General features: G+C 36.7%; 1 long non-coding RNA gene across 1 annotated transcript; it reads right to left on the bottom strand.

The window, feature by feature from the left end:
• Positions 1-8,874: 8,874 nt before the first annotated feature.
• Positions 8,875-17,024, bottom strand: LOC127511376 (uncharacterized). Its single transcript, XR_007930016.1, has 3 exons — positions 16,869-17,024; positions 16,098-16,209; positions 8,875-8,961 (listed from the first exon to the last, which is right to left on the bottom strand). It is a non-coding gene; the product is annotated as an uncharacterized LOC127511376 (long non-coding RNA).
• Positions 17,025-24,182: the final 7,158 nt, after the last annotated feature.

Genomic DNA, 24,182 nt, shown 5'->3' with positions numbered 1-24,182 from the left:
AAAACACCATGCGTTTAGCCATTTGTGCCACTGTGGCTCTTCCTCTGTGTGTTGGTGTTTGGGGCACTTTGTTGAATATAGCATCAATAGATAACAATTTAATGTTAGTAGTAATGCAACAACATGCTGAGGTGGGGTTTGAACCCGTGTCTCCAGCACAACCTCACCAACAAAAACACCATGCATTTTGCCACTTGTGCCACTGTGACTTTTACTCTGAGTGTTGGTGTTTGGGGCACTTTGTTGAATATAGCATCAATAGATAACAATTTAATGTTAGTAGTAATGCTGAGTTGAGGTTTGAACCCGTGTCTCCAGCGCAACCTCACCAACCAAAAAAACTTGCATTTACTCACTTGCACCACTGTGCCTTTCACTCTGTGTGGTGCCGTTTAGGGCACTTTGTTGAATATATACATAATACTGAATATATAATATATATAATACTATTGAGGTGGGGTTTGAACCCAAGCCTTTGTCACAGCCCAATCTGCAGTCAACGTGTGTTTAGCCACTGCACCATCATGGCTCTCACACTGATTGTTGATGTTTGAGCAATTTTGTTCAATATAATACAATTTTGAGCTTTAACTTTGGCAATAATAGGATTTGAACCCAAGTCTTCATGATAAAAACGCAACACTTTACCTCCTGTGCCACTGATTTTGACGAGTATTGAGAGGGTTTTTGATGGGTTTTATTGGAAACTCTGTTTTATATGATTAAAAACTCTTAGTACCTGTGGGATTTGAACACAAACTTTCATGTGGGAGAGACAGACAATTATCCTCTGAACCACAGAATACATGCTGATATTTTAGTGTTTTTTATGGTCTTTTATGCACTTTATATACTGACAAGCATCATGAAGCTTCAAAATTTTTATGAATCTTTTTTTTTGAATCAGTGTTTCAAAGTGAGCATCAAACTGGCCAAGTCATGTGATTTCAGAAAACGAGGTGTCTTTATGTCATACTGTTTTGCAACATTTGGACATTTCTGTGGTTCGCCACTAGGGGGTTCGTGAAGACAAGCGCCAATGTTAAATACATGGTTTCAACTGATCTGGGTCAGTTTTATATTTAGGTTCAGTTTTAATGACAAACACAGTTGTGTATAATGGAGACTGATAGTTAATTGTCTTTCAGTTAGTCAAATACTGATTAGTCAAATACCTCCTAAAACCACAAACTACAAATTATTAAAATTACACAGTTTGTACATACACTTAATATTTAATAGTATTTAATGATTTGTAAATTACATTTAATTAATTACACTTAAATTGAAATATATAGGGTGTCTTTGCACTTCTTTTGGCTGTTTTCTCATTGCATTTACACCATTTTGACCAGCAGGTGTCAGCAGGTTTCCCATCACTTTCCACAGCTGGAGGATCCCACAGGTTTCATCAATGCATATCCATTCAGAGCAAGGTAGTGGGATATATTGTGCCATCCTGTAATGGGAATGAATGTTGGGACGTTTTTTATCTAAAAATAAATTTACTACATAATTTCTGTTAATCTTGCACAATGTGTGATATGAATATGATGATTCATCTAAACTTGTCATGTTTATTTTAAGTTTCAATTATTTCTTGAAGTAATAATTAGGGTCATGCAGTATTGTTTTCTATGAATGAATACCAGGACAAACAGATAACATGGTTTGGAAACGGCTCTCTAGCCAGGCGCTCCTCTTCCTTTCATTCCTCAGAATTCCTTCTGTCTCTTTAATCCCGCTGGTGTCGTCAATCATTACTGCAGATATACTTCATGTCCACAAGGAGGAGCTGTCAAATGTGCCGCATATGCTGCATGAATCTGCAAATACTCATAAACAAACCATTCAAAGAGGACTGGAATGTCTTTTGTTCCTTTATTTGTGTTTGTATTTCAGCCATATGACTTTTAGTTCAACACATCAGACATTTTTACCCTTCCACATCCTGACAAAATCAAAGATTTACTTTAAAATATATAAGATTAAACATTTCTGTGGTCTCACTACAGATTGCTAAGAGTTTTTATCATATAAAACAGTTTACAATAAAATCCATCTCAACTCACCAGAGTCAGTGGCACAGGAAGACCTGAGTTCTAATATCATGGGTTCCCTCTCCCCAAAAAACCCCAATGCAGTTTAAACAACTTTGATTACATTATATAGACAGAGGTACTGGAGGAGAGTAATAACTACTTGAAATGGCTGCGAGTCTTTCATCTCACCGGTTTGTCTGAAAACAGAGTTAGAGAATCCCAGATACAAAACAACAGACAAATATTAAAAAAAAGCTCCATGAGCAAACTATGCACAATGATAAACTTAAATGTATAAACTAGTGGGGTGGGCTGTAACATATTTAGAAAGCATGTGTTTAACTGCATGTTAGACCCATCATACAGGTCATAATAGCAGGAACATTAAGCTCATAAATGTGCCATTAAGCAGCAAGAACCTCAGAGCTTCACACAACACCAACTATTGTGTCATGATAAACCAAAGCCCAGGAAGTCGAGGGCATCGACTGTTGAAGAGCTGAGTCAGAGAATCCCAGATCTACATAGCAACAGAAAAACATCATGAGAAAATGCTGCTCAATGAAAACCTCATTGTGTAAATTAGCAAAAACATCAGAGCTTCACAAAACACCAACTAACTCAAACATGAATCCAGAAGACTACAGTGACACTACAACATCAGCAGATAAAAAGCTCTACTGCTTATTATTCTACTTTATAAGCTTTATAGGAATCATCTCCTTAGATTCACATGATAAAGATCATGCAACAGCAGGGTTAAAGTTAGACTTTTAAACAGAGAATGACAGTGTCTGACAAACAAAGAGCAGCTTCACCCAAATAATCCAGCAAACAAATTAAAGCCCTGCTTTGACACATCAGAACAATGATACATCAATACAAACTTAAATTCAATGATGACTGCTATATAATGTGCGGTACTGACTTTACAAGAGAAAAGCACTTTTAAGTGGAAAGTGACTTACAGGTGAGTCTTGTGATATTCTTGATTCCTGCACTTTATTACAGTGTGTGTCGGTTGTTTTTGCAGATGAGCTGAAATATGTGCTGTTGAGTGACATGATGAGTCTGTCACTGAGCTGTCATCTGCAGGATCTGTACTTGAATGGCCTTAAAACTATCAGAAGGTGTTGTGACTACTGTCATCAGGTGTCATGTTGTTGACAACGTGAATCCCGCTTCCGCCGCCTAGTGGAGCGGATGGCAAACTGCACTGGTTTACCATCTGGTTTCTACCAGACAAATCGTATTGCCACCAAAAACAAACTGAAAATAACTTCAGGTTGGGTCATTGACTCAGTTCTTAGACTTCTAGCTTATCTTAACATTTTCAGACTCAAAAATCCCTGTTTATTACTTTAAATACAAGACAGCTGATCACCGGCTCCCTCCTGTGGCCAATAAATGTATCAACAGCATTAATAGATGAAATGCCTAACTCAAACTGGCCGTCTTTGGTGAGACGACAGAAATGTTTAATCGTATAGATTTTAAAGTAAATCTATGATTTTGTCAGGATCTGGAGCAGCAAATAAACTTGGAAACTACTAGTTAATTGACTCAGATCAGCTCTCAACTGGAAGGGTAAGACAGATAAAATGTCTGATGTGTTGAACGAAGAAAGTCACATGGCCGAAATACAAACACAAAGGAACAAACGACATTACAGTTACTCTTTGAATGGTTTGTTTATGAGTAAAGAAGATATTTGAATCTTTTGATTCAACGTGATCTTTATTATTATTTTTTTTATTCACAATTAAACAACGTTTTCGTTGTGTTGGTATTTTTAGATTCAAGCAGCATATGCGGCACATTTGACAGCTCCTCCTTGTGGACATGAAGTATATCTGCATTAATGATTGACACCAGCGGGATTAAAGAGACGGAAGGAATTTTGAGGAATGAAAGGAAGAGGAGCGCCTGGCTAGAGAGCCGTTTCCAAACCGTTATCTGTTTGTCCTGGTATTGTTTGTCCAACGTTGATTCTCATTACAGGAAGGCACAATATATCCCACTCTTGCTCTGAATGAGTTGATAAAGCTGAGATACGCATTGATGAAGCCTGTGGGATCCTCCAGCTGTGGAAAGTGATGGGAGAACCTGAGCTTTATGAAACTGAATCAAATGAACCGATTGCTTTGCAAGAATGATTCACTGTTTCGAAGCGCTCTAAACACCACACGCTAGTGACACCTGCAGGACAAAATACAGTAAATGCAACGAGAAGACATCTAAACCATGTGTAATGATACATTACCATTAAAGTGTCATTTAGTGATTGTAGTCTACAAATAATTAAATACAACTATATATGAAGAGTATGTACAAACTTTGTAATTTTATTGATTTATAGTTTGTGGTTTAGGAGGTTTTGTCTAACCAGGCCAATTAAATATTATCACTCTCCATTTTTATGCTATACACATTTGTATTTGTCATTAAAACTGAACCTGAATATAAAACTGACCCAGATCAGTTGAAACCATTAAGCATTGGTTCATGGGTTCACCTGATGGTCATGAACCACCTAGTGGTGAACCACAGAAATGTCCAAATGTTTCGAAACAGTATATGACATGAAGAAAGAAACCTTGTTTTAAATCACAATACTTGGCCAGTTTGATGCTTGCTTTGAAACACTGATTTGAAACAAAAGATTCATGAAAATTTTCAGCTTCACAATGCTTGTCAGTATATCAAGCAAAGTGCATAAAGACCCTAAAACAAACAATTCATCAGCACGTATTCTATGGCTCAGAGGATAAATGTCTGTCTCTTCTACATGAGAGTTTGGGTTCAAATCCCACAGGTGCTAAGAGATTTTATTCATATAAAACAGAGTTTCCAACAAAACCCATCCCAAACCCTCTCAAAATTGCTCAGAGTCAGTGGCACATGAGGTAAAGTGTTGTGATTTCATCAAGAAGACCTGGGTTCAAATCCCATTATTGCTGAAGTTAAAGCTTACAAATTGTATTATATTCAATAAAATGGCCCAAACGTCAACACCCAGTGTGAGAGCCATGATGGTGTAGTGGCTAAACAGATGTTGACTGCATATTGGACTATGATAAAGGCTTGGGTTCAAACCCCTCCTCAGCAGGTTACATGTATGTGATAACTCATGCAGCAGCACTTTAACTGGTTTATTGGAAAATCCCAGCTCACATACAGGTGAAATATAAGTTCCTGCACATGTCCAGACAAGAGATCTGTGGCTCACAGGTTAAGAGCGCTGCCTCGTGGTTTCAGAGGTTGCTGGTTTGAGTCCAGCCAGATCTCAGTGATATGAAGGTGTGGCGTGAGTGAGAAGGTACAGGGGATCATGGGGCTTCAGCTTGATGTCTAGCAGTGGTTATGCTTTTGCCTGAAAAAATTTTTAAAAAATGCTATAAATAAAAAAAATTAGAAGCCTTACATGTATGTGAGCAGACGTCCATCGTTACAGCCAATGTCTGTCCACACGTCCCAGAGCTCTGCTTCTGTTGATAGAGTGTAATGGTCCAAACACATCCCTTATTCTGCAGGGCAAAGATATAAATCAACAAAGACGTTACTCCATATTCTATATATACATTACATTTATAAAAGCACAAAGAATCTTCATTTACAAATTTATCACCCCCCCCCCAAAAAAAAAAAACTATTTAAATATGCAATTTAAATAACTGATTAAATTATGATTAATAACATACATTATATAGACATAGCTTTGACTTTGTGCTACAGGAGGAGAGTAATAACTCAAAAAGTCTTGAAAAGTCTTTCATCTCACCGGTTTCTCTGAAAAACCAAAGCCCAGGAAGCCGAGGGCAATGACTTTGTTGAAAAGTTGAGTCAGAGAATCCCAGATCTACAAAACAACAGAAAAAGATTAAAAAAACATCATGAGAAAATGCTGCTCAATGAAAACCTCATTGTGTAAATTAACAAAAACATCAGAGCTTCACAAAACATCAACTAACTCTATTAACAAACATGAATCCAGCAGACTATTACCTACAGTGACACTACAACATCAGCAGATAAAAAGCTCTACTGCTTATTATTCTACTTTATAAGCTTTAAAGGAATCATCTCCTTAGATTCACATGATAAAGACCATGCAACAACAGGGTTAAAGTTAGACTTTTAAACAGAGAATGACAGTGTCTGACAAAGAGCAGCTTCACCCAAATAATCCAGCAAACAAATTAAAGCCCTGCTTTGACACATCAGAACAATGATACATCAATACAAACTTAAATTTAAATTCAAATGATGACTGCTATATAATGTGCGGTACTGACTTTACAAGAGAAAAGCACTTTTAAGTGTAAAGTGACTTACAGGTGAGTCTTGTGATATTCTTGATTCCTGCACTTTATTACAGTGTGTGTCGGTTGTTTTTGCAGATGAGCTGTTGAGTGACATGATGAGTCTGTCACTGAGCTGTCATCTGCAGGATCTGTACTTGAATGGCCTTAAAACTATCAGAAGGTGTTGTGACTACTGTCATCAGGTGTCATGTTGTTGACAAGAATCCAAAGGTATCGTGCTGAACGTGAATCCCGCTTCCGCCGCCTAGTGGAGCGGATGGCAAACTGCACTGGTTTACCATCTGGTTTCTACCAGACAAATCGTATTACCACCAAAAACAAACTGAAAATAACTTCAGGTTGGGTCGTTCACTCAGTTCTTAGACTTCTAGCTTATCTTAACATTTTCAGAATCAAAAAACCCTATTTATTACTTTAAATACAAGACAGCTGATCACCGGCTCCCTCCTGTGGCCAATAAATGTATCAACAGCATTAATAGATGAAATGCCTAACTCAAACTGGCCGTCTTTGGTAAGACAACAGAAATGTTTAATCTTCTAGATTTTAAAGTAAATCTATGATTTTGTCAGGATCTGGAGCAGCAAATAAACTTGGAAACTAGTTAATAGACAGATCAGCTCTCAACTGGAAGGGTAAGACAGATAAAATGTCTGATGTGTTGAACGAAGAAAGTCACATGGCCGAAATACAAACACAAATAAAGGAACAAACGACATTACAGTTACTCTTTGAATGGTTTGTTTATGAGTAAAGAAGATATTTGAATCTTTTGATTCAACGTGATCTTTATTATTTTTTTTATTCACAATTAAACAACGTTTTCGTTATTGTGTTGGTATTTGCAGATTCAAGCAGCATATGCGGCACATTTGACAGCTCCTCCTTGTGGACATGAAGTATATCTGCATTAATGATTGACACCAGCGGGATTAAAGAGACGGAAGGAATTTTGAGGAATGAAAGGAAGAGGAGCGCCTGGCTAGAGAGCCGTTTCCAAACCGTTATCTGTTTGTCCTGGTATTGTTTGTCCAACGTTGATTCTCATTACAGGAAGGCACAATATATCCCACTCTTGCTCTGAATGAGTTGATAAAGCTGAGATACGCATTGATGAAGACTGTGGGATCCTCCAGCTGTGGAAAGTGATGGGAGAACCTGAGCTTTATGAAACTGAATCAAATGAGCCGATTATTTGTAAGAATGATTCACTGTTTCGAAGCGCTCTAAACACCACACGCTAGTGACACCTGCTGGACAAAATACAGTAAATGCAACGAGAAGACATCTAAACCATGTGTAATGATACATTACCATTAAAGTGTCATTTAGTGATTGTAGTCTACAAATAATTAAATACAACTATATATGAAGACTATGTACAAACTTTGTAATTTTATTAATTTGTAGTTTGTGGTTTAGGAGGTTTTGTCTAACCAGGCCAATTAAATCACTCTCCATTTTTATGTTACACACATTTTTGTTTGTCATTAAAACTGAGCCTGAATATAAAACTGACCCAGATCAGTTGAAACCATGTATTAAGCACTGGTTCATGAGTTCACCTGATGGTCACGAACCACCTAGTGGTGAACCACAGAAATGTCCAAATGTTTTGAAACAGTATATGACTGTTTGAAATCACATGACTTGACAAGATGCTTGCTTTGAAACACTGATTCAAAACAAAAGACTCGTGAAAATTTTCAGCTTCACAATGCTTGTCAGTATATCAAGCAAAGTGCATAAAAGACCCTAAAACACACTAAAATGTCAGCACATATTCTGTGGCTCAGAGGATAATCGTCTGTCTCCTCTACATGAGAGTTTGGGTTCAAATCCCACAGGTGCTAAAAGATTTTAATCATATAAAACAGAGTTTCCAACAAAACCCATCCAAAACCCTCTCAAAATTGCTCAGAGTCAGTGGCACATGAGGTAAAGTGTTGTGATTTCATCAAGAAGACATGGGTTCAAATCCCATTATTGCTGAAGTTAAAGCTCACAAATTGTATTATATTCAATAAAATGGCCCAAACGTCAACACCCAGTGTGAGAGCCATGATGGTGTAGTGGCTAAACAGACGTTGACTGCAGATTGGGCTATGATAAAGGCTTGGGTTCAAACCCCACCTCAGCAGGTTACATGTATGTGAGAACTCATGCAGCAGCACTTTAACTGGTTTATTGGAAAATCCCAGCTCACATACAGGTGAAATATAAGTTCCCGCACATGTCCAAACATGAGATCTGTGGCTCACAGGTTAAGAGCGCTGCCTCATGGGTTCAGAGGTTGCTGGTTCAAGTCCAGCCAGATCTCAGCGATATGAAGGTGTGGTGTGAGTGAGAAGGTGCAGGGGATCACGGGGTTCCCCCTACGCTCCAGCACAATGTCCAGCAGGGGTTATGCTTTTACCTGAAAAAACTTTAATTAGCTGAGTATAAAAAAAAAAAAAAAAAAAAAAAAAAAAAGAAAGAAAGAAAATAAATAAATAAATAAAGAAGCCTTACCCATCCATGAGCAGATGACCATCATTACAGCCAATGTCTGTCCACACATCTCTGGGTGTAACGGTCCAAACACATCTCTTATTCTGTAGGGCAAAGACATATCAACAAATACGTTACTCCATATTGTACTAGTAGGATTAAACTTCAGCTTTAGGAAGCAGCTAACATGTTAAAGACATATCTTTGTTTGCATGAAGTTTAGTGAAAAAATAGAGCTCACTGATTGGCTCTGATATTTTTAAACAGAACAAGTTGAATTTTAGTCTTTAGAGCCTTTAAATCTGCAGTGATTGCAAGTGTTTGTTTTAAACTTGTTAGGTTAAAGTATATTTTACCTATTGTAATTATAGGTAAATCAATTAAAAACAGTTTTAATAAACATTCTCAGACTGATTCTGGGATGACTTTGTTTAAAACCTTTTCAAGGGTGTCAGCAGAATGACACAATATTACACTCCAAAGAGCATGAAAAGTGAGGTTTAAGACTGAAAATGGTCTCAAAAATCATCTAGTCTATTAACAGAGTGTCACCATTAGAGATGCTCCAGTATGTTTTATGTAGCATAATTTCACAAACCTAAAGTAAGACCATTCTGCTTTAAGTCTTGAAATTATACAATCTAACTTCAAAAATAAATAAATAAATAAACTGCTCATACTACATGTGTGTAACATCTTATTTTGGATCGTCATTAAAATGCAGTGGTTGCCTCTAATTTCAAATGGCTACAGATATTTTTTGTTTAAGGCCAGTTTGGCCTGTAATAGAGCAAATAAAAGACAAATAAATTTGCTTAAAGGAAAAAAAATCGGAAACTGGTATCAGAATCAGCCCATTTGCTTGAAAAATCATCAGAATCGGACATGAAAAATCATGATCAGTATACCTAGTCACCGTAAGACTATTAGAAAACATGGATATTATTTTCATTATTATTATTAATAATACTATTGCATGTGCATTTATTTTGTCAATCAACTTTGTTTTTTATGAGCGCAGTCACATGTCTGTTAAATTGCTGAAACAGACGCGTCGAATGAGCGGTGCTTTACAACAGGTTACTTACTCATAGAAATAATCTTAGACGAGCTGTGCGTGATTATTGCTTGCTTCAGTATGTTTTTCTCTTTTTATCGCTCTGATTATTGTTTATGCATCATTTATATTAATGAAATGACGTGTAGTCCATCTGGATGCTAATGAGTGTTATTTATATAATAATTTCTATTCCCAAAAATAATGATGTTTAAACCCCTTTCACACACTAGAAAGCACCCCGTCTCTAATGCTTCTGAAATTGACTCTGGGGATGTCAGAATTTCACTCTTCTCTATTTTAGAAACATTTTGGACAGCTACACAGAGTGGGGTCATCCTTCTGGGTCACAGCAACAAATTACATAGGCATATTTCTTTTTTAAATCTTTTTTTTTTTCTTCTATGAAACAATTTCATTTTACAAAATTTTATTTAAAACTTCTCAGATGCTAATGTTTTTCAACATTGTACAAAAACTATCATGTCACAAATCTCCAGTTCCAGCACGTCCCAAAGGTGCTCTATTGGACTGAGATCTGGTGACTGTGGAGAGAACTCATTGTCATGTTCAAGAAACCAGTTTGAGATTATTTGAGCTTTGAGACATCATGTGTTATCCTGCTGGAAGTAGCCATCAGAAGACGGTACAATGTGGTCATAAAGGGATGGACATGGTCAGCAACAATACTCAGGTAGGCTGTGGTGTTTAAATGATGCTCAGTTGACCATATGCACGGTTACTTCCTGGTTTTCAAGAAGCCAGCTTGGCCATTTCCGGTGAACTGTTAGCTGTCATTCTGTACTCGCTGTACATCGACACAAAACCATCAATGGTTGACTTTTTAATGTTGTATTTATATTTTAATGCAGTTATCACACTTAACTTTCACCGAACCGCTCAAGATCCAGAAAGGTACTAAAAACATATTTAAAACAGTTCATGTGAGTACAGTGGTTCTACCTTAATATTATAAAGCGAGGAGAATACTTTGTGTGCCAAAAAAAAAGAAAAAAAAGACGACTTTTCAACAATATCTACTGATGGCCGATTTCAAATCATTTGTTTCGAATCAGTGATTCAGATCGCGTATAAAACTGCCAAACTGCTGAAACCACATGACTTTGGCACTCCAAACAACTGATTCGAAACAAAAGATTCGTAAAGCTTCGAAGCTTCATGAAGTAGTGTTTTGAAATCGTCCATCACTATTTATTGTTGAAAAGTTATTTTTTTGGCGCACAAAAAGTATTCTTGTCGCTTTATAATATTAGTCAGTTATAATATTATAGTCACATGAACTGTTTTAAATATGTTTTGAGTACCTTTCTGGATCTTAAGAAGTTCGGTGACATTGGTGGCAATAGAGGACTCACTGAACCATCGGATTTCATCAAAAATATCTTAATTTGTGTTCTGAAGATGAACGAAGGTCTTACGGGTGTAGAATGACATGAGGGTAAGTAATTAATGACAATTTTTATTTTTGGATGAACTAACCCTTTAAAGCTACCTCAGGACATTGAAGATACCGACACACTAACAAGTGACATTTCACGGTACGTTTTCCAGCTGGTTTATATTATTGCGGAAGTTCTAAAGAACGCTCTGTGCATATAGTCCATTGGTACTAAAGGGCCCAAAGTGTGCCAAGAAAATATCCTCCACACCACCAGCACGTGTTCACAACAGACCAAAGTGCTTTCTAAGATGTGAAAGATGGGTTTAGACATAAGCGTTATTTTGGGAACAAAAGTTATTATTATTATTATTATAAATAACACTCATTAGCATTCATATTGACTACACATCGTTTTATTAATAGGCCTATAAATGACGCTTAAACAATAATCAGAACGATAGAGCAAGCAGTATTCACGGAGCACGCTTACGTCTTATAGGCCTACGATGCAACTTTTTGTATGGAAGAAAACAAGAAGAAATGCACTTTCGGTAAGATACTGCCTAATAGATTTATCATTTATGCCGCGCAGCAATTTTCATTTGCACGTATCAGAGTATTATTACGAAGTACGAAGGCAGCTGACGTTAATGGAGGAATTTTGCAGCTTTACTGGCAAACTACAATTCCTGTTCATTAATAAGGTGAAAACCAGACCCGTTATAAACCCAAATACACTCGAATTAAGTACATGAATTGAAAAGTGTACTATCAAAGTAGTAATAAAGATGTTTGCCGTGGTAATGATGACAGTAGCGCACACAAAAGTAGTAGCTGTTCCGTGCTTCGGCACGGTTAGCGTTTACACTGCATGCGAACCGCGCTCGAGCCCAACCAACCGAACCGCGCTCTGGCCCTCCTCTTCCAGGCGGGTCAGGGACGGATAAACGAACCGCGCCCGTGCACACTTGTCAAACGAACCGGGCTTTGGGGGTCAAACGCGCTCGGGCACGGTTCAGAGCGCCTAGTGCGAGTACACCCAAGTAACCTGTTGTAAAGCACCACTGACTCGACGCATCAGTACACAAACACGCGACCGCGCTCGCCTCACGATAAGGTGCACGAGTTCTCTGCGAGACGCCCTAACCATAAATATCTATGCTTCTAATAACGTACTGATTCCATCACTGACGGATGCGCATAATCTTCAGGAACATTGACATTTCTCTGTTCTTGCTCTACTTCATCTGCCAGTTCATGCCTCGCTCCTCACAGCCTTGCTGCCGCCATGTTTCCAACACCTGGCCTTGCCTTGACGTAATGATTGACAGGGCGGGGCGAGGGCGGGGCGAGGGCGGGGCGGGGCGAGGGCGTGATCGGCTCGGAATGCATTTTCAAATCCACACTGAATTTTGCTATTTTCATTGCGGGACATTTAATGAAAATGCAATCGCAAATGTCTTAACTTGTGAGTGCAAATGCAATTAAGAAAAATAACATTTAAATGATCATTTTGCTACAATTTTTGCTTGAACATGTTCAACATATATAAACATTTCTGTTTAATTTTGCAACTTATAAAGTGTTAAATAATTATATGTTAAAATTAGTGTAGGAAATAGCAAATGTACATGTTATTATTGAATTTGAATGATTATTTTACTCCAAACATTGCACATATGGGTATGGAAAATGTAAATTTAAATACAGAAATTCATTACCATTTTACATATTGTTTTGCCATTTTGCATATTACATTTCAAATTTGAAAATTGCTACACGGGTGCTTCCCATAGACTGTAAAAAAATATATAGACATAGTGTCTGTGACGTCACCCGTAGGTTTCTGAAGGGCATTTTTGAAGCCTAAAGTGGGCCGCTGCCATCTTGGCAGCGCGTCACTCCCGTATAACTAAAAAATAAGCAAAGAGGCGGGATGTGGTTGGAACTGAGGTGCCCGGTTGCTGAAAGTAAGCTCAGGCAAAGGAGCTATCTATCTAAAATATTAATAAGATAACAAATCATATCATTTGAAAGTTCTAAAGGTTTACTGTCAATCTACAGTGTCTGTTTTACAATATAGATGCTCTAGCAACAAGACTTCATACCTTTGTGATGAAATAGCGATCGCGAGATGAATCTAATCTGTCGCACTTGCAGTGTTGCCAATTTTGTCACTAGATTTAGTGACTTCCCTGCCCCTTTTGAGACTTTTTTTAAAAGTTTAGGGCCAAATCTAGCAACTTCTTGGACAAACATTATCTAGATTCTTATTTTGCCCACTGATCTATATTAATGTTTATGTAGATCAATGAATTTGCCATTATAATGTAATCTAGTGACATTTAGCTACCAGTTTTAGCTACTTTTAATTGAAAGCAGTTGACAACACTGCGCACTTGGGTAAAATGTCCATGAGCGTCCATTGAAAAACATCCAACAGCACTTTTTGTCCACAAAAGCATTATATCCATGAAATATTGATATATTGTCCATTGTTTGCATCACATTTCTTCTGAACGATCTGCTCTCCATCATCGTTCTTCAAGAAATTATGCAACCTGAGCAGCGTTTATGTTGTAAAACTGTATACGATTGTATTGGACTCATTTGTTTGTCACAAACAAATGAGCCCGTGTCCAAAGTATAATTTTTCAAAATAGTGCAGCAGTTTTAGTTATAATATCCAAGTAGTGCTGTCGGATTTTGTGGTGTCTTGAGAGGCATATTCTCCAGCCATTGTCACTGTATCAAATCTGGCAGACAAAACTTTTAGCTAATGCCAAGACGATCCAACAACGTGTCTTCTGTTTATCTTCTGCATCTGTCTCTAACATTAACCGCACAGCAAGCCATATTATTTGATAATTATATGAAATAATCCCAATAAAAAGCACAAACACGGCAGAGATTCCAAGTCCAGCGGCTGTAATCCTCATAGCCATAGAGATTATGCTGATAGAGTGGTATTTTTAAGTTCTTTGAGGTGCTTTACTGATATAGCAATGCAATGTAAAAAATATGAAATTTGTAATTGCGTTTTTATAGTTAGGCCTATTATTTAGGAATAGAAATTTGGAATAATAAACAGAACATAAATTACATAAAAGTACAAAATAGAACTATATTGGTGGTTGCTGTTGTTTTCTTTGAAGTGTAAGTAATGTTAATTTAACCTGAAAAATATGTTAACATTAGGTGTAACTGGAACAATGCCATTGGTTACTCCATGTTGTACTAGTATGAATGCAAGTGTCTATCACTTTCATACCACTTTTAAATATTGAAAACCTTGACCAAGACAAGACCAAGACTTTGGGGGGTTGAGACCAAGACAAGACCAAGACCAAGGCGAGACTGAGTCAAGACCAAGACCAGGGGCCTGTACCATGATGGTAGTTGAACAAACTCAGGGTTATAGGATTAGTTTCAAGTTGACAAAACCAAACCACTCCAATCTGGCTTTGTTGGTACCATGATGCTGATCATCAACTTTATCTATCAACTCAGGCTTTGAACCTGAGTTTGTGGAGCGCGTGCACATGAATGCGTGACATCAGTGGTGAACATATATATATATATATATATATATATTAATATTAATTTAAACTAAATGCTTAATAATAACTGTTAAACTAAAATTGCTTGTGTGTAATGGATTAATATTAATATAGATCATAAAATAATTCTAATTATCATTAAAGCCAGACAATTTCATCTTTAAATATTTGTTTTTACTATATAGTGACCTTTAATTTGGAGGAAGTGAAACCGGGGGCGTGACTTTATTGCGTTGGATGTGTCAGTATCACTTTGCTCACATCTGATTGGTCCAATTTCAGTTTGATCTCTTATCCAGAACATAACCTGCCCCGGAGCAGGTTAGCTGTGGAGCGTAAGTTACTTTGGTGATTAACACTGCTAAAAGCCAAGTCACTTTCATGGTACCTAAAACCCAGGATTGGCGCAAACTAATCTGAAACTTACCTGGCTAGCCAGTGAATCCGACTTCATGGTACAGGCCCCAGACTAGCACTTCTCAAATTCATCTGAAAGTCTTACTGCCTAAGAAATGTCTTATTTTTAATCAATAATTACATGTAGAATAATAAGACACTATATAGAGGTGTTACCAATCAATTGATATCACTAACAACAACAAATTAATCTTTATGCGGCAGAGGTGGAACAGAAGTTGCATCTGAATTGGTACAATTACAAATGCATAAATAATGTTGAGATTAATGTTTTGAAAATAAAATTTTGTTTATTTAACATTGGTAAAAAAAATCAATATCACGTTGATGAATTGTGCTCATATTTGTGAAAACAGCCTTCTTTCTTGTGATATTGCTTAATTATTGCTTATGTTATATAAATATCAAGATCTTATACAAGTACTTTTTTGCAATCATATCTTTAATTTTGTGGGCATTTGTATTAATTTTGGTGACATTTTTGACACAATCCCTTGTTAATTTCTGACCCGGCACAACAGTAACAAAATAAATGAAATTAGAGATAAGTTATTAATTGCATTTGAGGCAGGAGGTTTTACATCCAATCACATTAATGTTAACAAAGAAATCAGACAATGCAACGGTAATTTAGCGATATCCCCGCAGTTGTGGTCTTGAAAGTCCTTTTAGTCTGAAACCAAGACAAGACCGAGACCAAATGTGGCTGAGGCCAAGACCTTCAAAACAATGGTCTTAAGACTGGTCTCAAGTACTACAACACTAGGCTAAACTAAAAGATAGAGGAAAAGCAGTTTAACACACCTGGGTTTCTGCCAGAAGACTTGAAGAGCTACAGTGTCTCCATAGTCATGGGACTGGATGTTGATCTGCTCAATGACGCAAATGAGCAGCCAGAGTCTCAACCCAAGGAGGTCTATATTACATGGTAAACATACATATTTTAAAGACAGTTATTTAATGCTGTAAACGCTGACATAAGTCAGAAAAATCTAAATTTTTGAAATGAAACAGTTTAAAAGTTTATTGAAACTTTAGATTTATTTGGTGCAGTTGTTGATATTTATATGGCCAAAAAGTAAGCTGCAATTCTGATAGCTTGTAATGTAAATCAATAAGATCTTTACTTAGGCTACATAAAATGCATATAAATATCAGTTGTCACTCTATATTTCCCAATAATATGTCTTAGTATGATGATATTTAAATGCTTGATCGAGTTATCAATTGTAGTTGTCACCGTGGAGCAAAACATGCAATACAACGATAATTGAAAGATGTGCAAATATTCCTGTCGTCGTTTAATGCATATACTTAATGTCCACAAGAGGGAGCTGTCAAATGTCCAGTATAAAACAAAACATTGAGTCCTGCGAATTGTACTGACACAACAACAAAACGTTATTTGTTAACAAAAACGATAAAGATAACGTTAAATCAGAAGCTTAAAACATTTACTTTACTAATAAACAAATCACTCAAAAAGAGTCTTGATCTCTTGTCCTGTATTTTATGTGTTTGTATTTCGGCCCTGTGACTTTCAGTTCAACACATCAGACATTTTATCTGTCTTACCCTTCCAGCTGAGAGCTGATCTGTGTCAATTAACTAGTAGATTCTAAATTTATCTGCTGGTCCAGATCCTGACAAAATCATGGATTTGGTTTAAAATATATATAAGATTAAAAATGTGTATTCTCTCATCAACGACTCGCAACTGACACTTCCTGTTTGGCGGTTCAAACGGTGCAGTTTGCCATCCGCTCCACTAAGCGGGTTTTACTTAAGCATGACACCTTTGGATTCTTCTTGTCAACAACATGATGCTGAGACCTGATGACAGTCGCCAAAACACGTTCTGGTCGTTTTAAGGTCATTAAAGTACAAATCCTGCAGATGACAGCTCAGTGACAGACTCATAATGTCACTCAATAGCACATATTTCAGCTCATCTGCAAAAACAACCGACACACACTGTAATAAAGTACAGGAGGAATCCAGACTTACCTGTAAGTCACTTTGCGTTTCTCTGAAGTCACTATATTATACTATGTACGTATTTAAGTCATTAATGTTTTATCGATGTATGCATTTATCTGATATGTCAAAGCAGGACATAATATGTTTATGTTTAGTATTTGGGTGATGCTGCTCTTTGGTAGACACTGTCATTATAGTCTAATCCTTAAAGGACTAACTTGTCTTTGACCATGTCTGAAGGCAATATGTTCCATTTATGTTACTATGTTTCCTTTGTTACTTGGTAAAAATAAAAGCTTGAGAACCAGATGAATGTGTGTTGTGGGGTAGTAAATACTTACCTGTCATTGACATCAGTATTTACTACTCTACAACACACATTCTTCCTGTCATCTTGGTTGAGGGAGAGATTGTAAAACACAGAGACAGACTGAAGGCCATAACCTCAACTTCAACACCACGTGAGTCCCATAGAATTCATTCGACATTGAAAGATGAAGCACTTATTAAGTGAACATTCACATAGTTGAGTGCAGAAGTGTGAAGCACGACATAGCATCAGGCAATACGGTGTGAAAAAACACTCAGCAATGGGAGGGTTGGTTTTATGAGTGTTATATTTAGTTTGGTGGCTTGTAAGACAGTAGGTAATAGCGTCATTACAGCTAAACATTACATGATTTGTAGTCTGGAGGAGCTGACGCTAGTTGCTGAATGTCAGAGCTTGTATGATCTGCACAAATTCAGTTTTTTTAGCTTCAGGCTATGATTCCATCCTGTCTGGGCATATTAAACATGCTTGATATTTTGAGCTGATTTTAGAAAACACATATATTATTTGTCATATGTCCCCTAGGCACATGTTATATGTAAGTTTGTTGTTTTTGGTACGATTTGAAAATCTGGTAGTGTGTGATCCTCAGTCGTTCAGTGTAGTATGCCCTGTATTTTTCTGTAACAGTTGGCAAGTATATGATGCCTTGTGTTTTAAAATAATTAATATCAACACATATAATATGCCACATATTTTACTACAATTATGGTTACTACGATTATGAGCTTAATCACATCAATTTGATCAGTGTATTGTTTACATGAGGTAAGGTTTAATTGCAATATTGCCTCGGTCTCATTATAATCGTATTATGAGGGTGCATGTTAACAGTCATTGATACTGCTTTACTGAAGTATAATATTCTCTTGCTGTATTTATTTCACATTGTAGTTTTAGCATTATCTAGACATTATAGTGTGATTTTTGGACCACCGCTAGATCCACTTAATCCACCCTCGGTTTGTCCTGCTCTACTGGCGAGTGTGTATGTCACTTGACGTATGAATATTTAAAAAAAAATTAGAAGCTAATTTTTTTTTTTTTTTTCAAACTGTGTGCATATGTTTTCTCTTTAAATGTTACAAAATAACTTTTCTTTTTGTGGGAAGTTGATGGTCTAGTGGTCAGAGCTCATGGTCTGAAAGCTATACCTAATGGAGGAGACCAGGGTTCAAACCCCCCTTCTGCTGTTGATTTAAAATGGGTTTTTTTTTCCCAAAAAAAAATGTCTTATATTTTTTGTTTTGTAAGGTGGGATTTGAACCCAAGCCATATTGTAGCCTTGTCCGCAACCAACGTGTGTTTAGCCTTTAGTGCCATCATGGCTTTCACACTGAGTGCTGGTGTTTGGGGCACTTTGTTGGATTTAATGACAATTTAATGTTAGCAATAGTGAGATTTGAACTCAGGACTCCAAGATGAAGATGCATCATTTTATCACCTGAGCCACTGAGCCTGAGTTGCTGATGAGAGTTTTGGGTGAAGTTTTATTGAGTGCTCTGAATTAAATAATAAAAAACATTAGCAGTCAAGGGGCTTGAACCTGTTTCTCCATTGCAACCTTATCATTAAGTAAGGTGTGTTTTACCACTGCGCCACTGTGGTTTATTTGAAACACATGCTAATTTAGGAGCTTTGTTCTATGTAATGGCAACAATTTAACTTAATCAGCAGTGGGGTTTGAACTCAGGACTCCAAGACTAAAGCGCAACGCATTATTCCCTGAACCACCGAGTCTGTGGAGACTAGTTTTGTTTTGGATGTAGTTTTATTGAAGTTTATTGTCATCAAAATAAAAGAAGCATTGGTAATTGTGGGATTTGAACCAAGATTTTTCACACACAGCAGGCAAGCAATCAACCACTCAGCCACAGATTTTGTGATGTTTGCACAGATTTTGTATTAGGTGATTTAGATTTTCAGTTCAGCTACAACAATGTTTAGAACAACAATTTAACACAAGCAATAGTGGGACTTGAACTCAGGACTCCCATATTATGACGCAACAATTTATGAACTGAGCCTGTGTGGTAAAGTGTTTTGGATGGAGTTTTATTGAAAGCATTGCTTTATGTGATAAAAGAAAGCAGTAATTGTGGGATTTGAACCAAGATTCTCACACACAGTAGGCAAACACTCAACCACTGCGCTACAGATTTTGTGAGGTTTTGTCAAGGTTTTATAAAGGGTGATTTAGATTTTCAGTTCAGCTACAACAATTATTAGAACAGCAATTTAACACAAGCAATAGTGGGATTTGAACTCAGGACTCTCATATTGTAACGCAACAACTTATGAACTGAGCCACTGAGCCTGCAGTGTTCAAATGTGTTTTGGATGGAGTTTTATTGAAAGCTTTGGTTTATGCAATGAAAAACATCAACAACTGTGGGATTTGAACCAAGATGTTCATGCACAATAGGCAAACGACCAGCCGCTGAGCCACGATTTTCACGACGTTTGTGAAGGTTTTTTAACAGGTGATTTAGATTTTCATTTCAGCTACAGCAATAATTAGAACAGCAATTTAACATAAGCAATAGTGGGATTTGAACTCGGGACTTCCGTATTGTAATACAACAACTTATGATCTGAGCCACTGAGCCTGCAGTGTTCAAGTGTGTTTTGGATGGAGTTTTATTGAAAGCTTTGGTTTATGCAATGAAAAACATCAACAATTGTGGGATTTGAACCAAGACGTTCATGCACAACAAGCAAGCAACCAGCCGCCGAGCCACGATTTTTGCGAGATTTGTCAAGGTTTTTTAATAGGTGATTTAGATTTTCATTTCAGCTACAACGATAATAAGAACAGCAATTTAACACAAGCAATAGTGGGATTTGAACTCGGGACTCTCATATTGTAACGCAACAACTTATGAACTGAGCCACTGAGCCTGCAGTGTTCAAATGTGTTTTGGATGGAGTTTTATTGAAAGCTTTGGTTTATGCAATGAAAAACATCAACAATTGTGGGATTTGAACCAAGATGTTCATGCACAATAGGCAAACGACCAGCCACTGAGCCACGATTTTCGCAACGTTTGTGAAGGTTTTTTAACAGGTGATTTAGATTTTCAGTTCAGCTACAGGAATTATTAGAACAGCAATTTAACACAAGCAATAATGGGATTTGAACTCGGGACTCTCATATTGTAACACAACAACTTATGAACTGAGCCACTGAGCCTGCAGTGTTCAAAAGCGTTTTGGATGGAGTTTTATTGAAAGCTTTGGTTTATGCAATGAAAAACATCAACAATTGTGGGATTTGAACCAAGATGTTCATGCACAATAGGCAAACGACCAGCCACTGAGCCACGATTTTCGCTATTTTTGTGAAGGTTTTTTAACAGGTGATTTAGATTTTCATTTCAGCTACAACAATAATTAAAACAGCAATTTAACACAAGCAATAGTGGGATTTGAACTCGGGACTCTCATATTGTAACGCAACAACTTATGATCTGAGCCACTGAGCCTGCAGTGTTCAAGCATGTTTTGGATAGAGTTTTATTGAAAGCATTGCTTTATGTGATAAAAGAAAGCAGTAATTGTGGGATTTGAACCAAGATTCTCACACACAGTAGGCAAACACTCAACCACTGCGCTACAGATTTTGTGAGGTTTTGTCAAGGTTTTATAAAGGGTGATTTAGATTTTCAGTTCAGCTACAACAATTATTAGAACAGCAATTTAACACAAGCAATAGTGGGATTTGAACTCGGGACTCTCATATTGTAATGCAACAACTTATGAACTGAGCCACTGAGCCTGCAGTGTTCAAATGTGTTTTGGATGGAGTTTTATTGAAAGCTTTGGTTTATGCAATGAAAAACATCAACAATTGTGGGATTTGAACCAAGATGTTCATGCACAATAGGCAAACGACCAGCCACTGAGCCACGATTTTCGCAACGTTTGTGAAGGTTTTTTAACAGGTGATTTAGATTTTCAGTTCAGCTACAGGAATTATTAGAACAGCAATTTAACACAAGCAATAATGGGATTTGAACTCGGGACTCTCATATTGTAACGCAACAACTTATGAACTGAGCCACTGAGCCTGCAGTGTTCAAATGTGTTTTGGATGGAGTTTTATTGAAAGCTTTGGTTTATACGATGAAAAACACCAACAATTGTGGGATTTGAACTCGGGACTCCCATATTGTAACGCAATACCTTATGAACTGAGCCACTGAGTCTGTGGAGTTTAAGCGTTTTTTGGATGGGGTTTTATTGAAAGCTTTGCTTTATGTGATACAAGAAAACATCAATAATTGTGGGATTTGAACCAAGATTTTCACACACCATAGGCAAACAATCATCCACTGAGCCACAGATTTTTGTGGCATTTGCCAAGGTTTTTTAAAAGGTGATTTAGATTTTCAGTTCAGCTACAACAATGATTAGAACAGCAATTCACCACAAGCAATAGGTGGCTTGAACTCAGGACTCCCGCATTGAATCACAACAACTTATGAACTGAACCACTGAGCCTGCAGTGCTCAAATGTGTTTTGGATGGAGTTTTATTGAAAGCTTTGGTTTATGCGATGAAAAACACCAACAATTGTGGGATTTGAACCAAGATGTTTTTGCACAATAGGCAAATGACCAGCCGCTGAGCCACTACTTTTGTGACATCTGTCAAGGTTTTTTAACAGATGATTTAGATTTTCAGTTCAGCTGCAGCAATAATTAGAACAGCAATTTGACACAAGCAATAGTGGGGCTTAAACTCAGAACTCCAAGCATTAAACACAATGTTTTATTTCCTAAGCTTAAGGAGTGAAAGTGTGTTTTGAACTGAGCTTTACTGAGAACTTTATTTTATATGATGAAAAAAAATTGCTATTGTGGGATTTGCAAGACAGTGCAACAATGTCTATGTTAAAACCACAATGTCAATGTTCATGAACTGAAATAATGAAGTACTGTATCAAATGTACAAACAACCACAAAAATGGTAATTAAGAACTTGGAAAATTCTGTCAAACTCAAACTGATAGCACATACATAATGTGAGTAAATAACATCACTTGTTTAATCAAATAAAGTTTTTGTGTAAAAAGAGTACATCAAACCAGCCTGGAAGTTTCTAGTAATCACAAAGACCTTGATTAACTGCTTCAGGTGTTTTTTAATTAGGGCTGGAGCTAAACTCAGGAAAGTGGGATTAGGCACTTCTGCTAAATGTACAGATTCTGCAGATGTCAGCTCAGTAACAAATTCACTCATGTTAGTCAACAGCACATATTTCAGCGAACAAATCCGACTCGCTGTGATAAAGTGCAGGAATTTAAGATGTCACACGACTCACCTGTGAAATGTCTTTCCCATACAGTGTATTTCTCCTGTAAGAATGCTAGCAGTATCTAGCAGTCATTCCTTTGTGTATTCAAATCATTATTTAAGTGTGTGATGATGTGTAATTCTGATATAACCATTTCATATTCTGTGATGGTTTAATACAGATTTTGTTTATATTCTGCTCTATTGCTTTTATCCCTGTTAGTCCTTTAGAAGAACAAACAAATTAGTCGTTGCATTACTTTTATAATCTTTGAATGAATCATCCTATAATGTTCATATTATAAAGTACAATAATAATCATGGGTTTTCACTTTGTTGTTGTAGTCTTATTGTTGATAATAATTTACTGTCTTACAAGCCACGAAATAAAACATGTCATTACAACTAAATTTATTCCAAAGACTTCAATATTTAAATATACAAAATAATATCTTTCCACTACAGAATATGAGATGTTTGGACCGTTACACTCAGCCATCCAGAGATGGTTATATAATTATAAAATTATATTAAAAACGAAGGCTGATTGATTACGTGGCATCTGATAAGTGCATCCTTGCTTTTGAGAAGCAGCCATCGAGTCAGTAAATTGAACCGGACAACCGGAGGATTATGCTCGAGTCGTTCAATTGAGGTGGTTCTTTTTAAAGAACCAGTCAACTGTTCATTACACAAAGCTAGTCGTATGGCTTCTGTAGAATTCTAATAGATGAATTGACTGCTTTTTGGAACTTGCATTATGATTATTAAATCTAATGTGTGCTCAACATGAAGGAAAACATGGCCCTCAGGTTACGCTAAATATCAATTTTTATTCTTAAAAACCATACACGATACTCGACAAGTTTAAAATGTAAGTTGAATCACGATATCCATTTACATTGCGCAAGATAAACAGACATGATCTTTTATTTCCAAACGTTAAGATTAAAAAAAAAAAAAACAGATCCTTAAAACAGATGGATAAACATTCATTCCCATTATAGGAAGACGCTATAGAAAAAAAGTTATGGATTGTTTTAATATATCTGCTCTAAATTGCAAACTCAAGCATTTTTTTTTATTTAATAAACATGAAAAAAAAGAAATAACTTACTCAATTAAAAAAAAAAAAAAAAGTGCAGTTGCAATGACTGAACCAATCCGAATCCCTTTCTCCTGTTTTTCTTCCTGTCTTCTCCTTTATTACACCCTTAAATGAACGAGTGGAGAGAAGCAACAGTCTGAACTGGAACCCGCTGCCAAAAAAGTAAGTCTACT

This window comes from Ctenopharyngodon idella, chromosome 4 (assembly GCF_019924925.1).
Source record: "Ctenopharyngodon idella isolate HZGC_01 chromosome 4, HZGC01, whole genome shotgun sequence".
Lineage (NCBI taxonomy): Eukaryota > Metazoa > Chordata > Actinopteri > Cypriniformes > Xenocyprididae > Ctenopharyngodon > Ctenopharyngodon idella.
Note: the sequence above shows the minus strand (reverse complement) of the source record. Positions and strands in the feature narration are given on the sequence as shown.